Source organism: Bison bison, unplaced genomic scaffold (assembly GCF_000754665.1).
Source record: "Bison bison bison isolate TAMUID 2011002044 unplaced genomic scaffold, Bison_UMD1.0 scf7180017864248, whole genome shotgun sequence".
Taxonomy (NCBI): Eukaryota; Metazoa; Chordata; class Mammalia; order Artiodactyla; family Bovidae; genus Bison; species Bison bison.
In genome coordinates, this window is record NW_011494820.1 from 2,018,340 (window position 1) to 2,019,507 (window position 1,168).

At 56.1% G+C, this 1,168-nt stretch overlaps 1 protein-coding gene across 1 annotated transcript in view; it reads right to left on the reverse strand.

Annotated features, from left to right (window-relative positions):
- Positions 1-727: 727 nt before the first annotated feature.
- Positions 728-1,168, reverse strand: part of TMEM59L (transmembrane protein 59-like) — a 7,062-nt gene continuing 6,621 nt past the window's right edge. The window contains exon 11 of the mRNA XM_010847304.1: positions 728-1,156. The gene's annotated coding sequence lies outside the window, so the exon portion shown is untranslated. The remainder of the gene's footprint in view (positions 1,157-1,168) is intronic.

A 1,168-nucleotide genomic window follows, 5' to 3' on the forward strand; every position in this document is an offset into this window, starting at 1 on the left:
TACTCAACCAAAAGATTTTTTGAGAGGCTCTTGGGGAGTCTGCAGAATCGACAGGAAGAATGGAGGGTCATGGCTACCGCCTCATCACGGTGGGCTGCTCCTGTCCTACAAGATTCCTCTTGATTATTTATTTATGGCTATGCTGGGTCTTCACTGTTGCACTTGTGTTGTCACTAAGTTGTATCCAACTCTTTGTGACCCCACGGACTATAGCCTGCCAGGTTCCTCTGTCCACGGGATTTCCCAGGCAAGGACTCCTCTTGAATGCAGAGTGCAGGGAAAGAATGCCAGCTAACCAAAGCTGGACCCCCTGGGTAGGGAAGTGGGGAGAACCTGTGGACAGGGCCCTAAGACTGCCTCCAATGGGACAGAGCTCCATCCCCAAAAGAAAGGGGGATGGAAGCCAGCTGGTGACAAAATTAACAAATGTCCTCTTTGAGATGTGCCCTGTCCATTTCACAGGAGCAATACGGAGGCCCGGGAAAGGGCACTGACCCACCCGGGCCAGGCAGGTGGCAGGAGCCACTTTGCCAGAGTCACCCCTAGCTAGGAGTATGATGTGTGCTGGTTGCTTTCAGGTGGCAGCTGGTTCGCACCACTCAAGCCATGGGGAGTTCCTGGGGTCCCACATCTCAGGAAGGGCCTGGTGGGCAGGAGTCATGGCCACACTCAAGTCTCCCCCCAGGAGGCAGACAGAAAGACCAATAGCAGTAAGCTCAGTCCAAGATGGCTTTATATACATGGTTTATTCCTTCTGACCCCGATGTTGCAACACCAGCCTCATTCACCCTCCCAGCATGGAGCTACCCACTGCCCCTTCTCTTGGGGGGACCTCCTCTCACGGGGCACTGTCTCCAGAGGTGGGGTGGGGAGAAAAGGGGGAGCCTTAGCACAAAGTGGCTCCCCTGTGGCCTCAGCCCCCCAGAGAGGGGAGAGAGGAGGAAGGAGGAAGGCAGCACAGAACTGGGGTTCAAATACTCAAGAAGCTACGGAATAGAAGACAAAATAACACACGCTCTGGGGAAGGGGGACAGGGAGGAACCAAGGTAGATCCTGCCCCCCAGCAGGGGCACAGCACCCCCAGGATCCAGGAGGTGAGGGGCGGGGCTGGAGAGAGAAGAATTTGGGGGAGGGAGGAGCCCAAGGATGGTCCCACCTTGACCGGGGC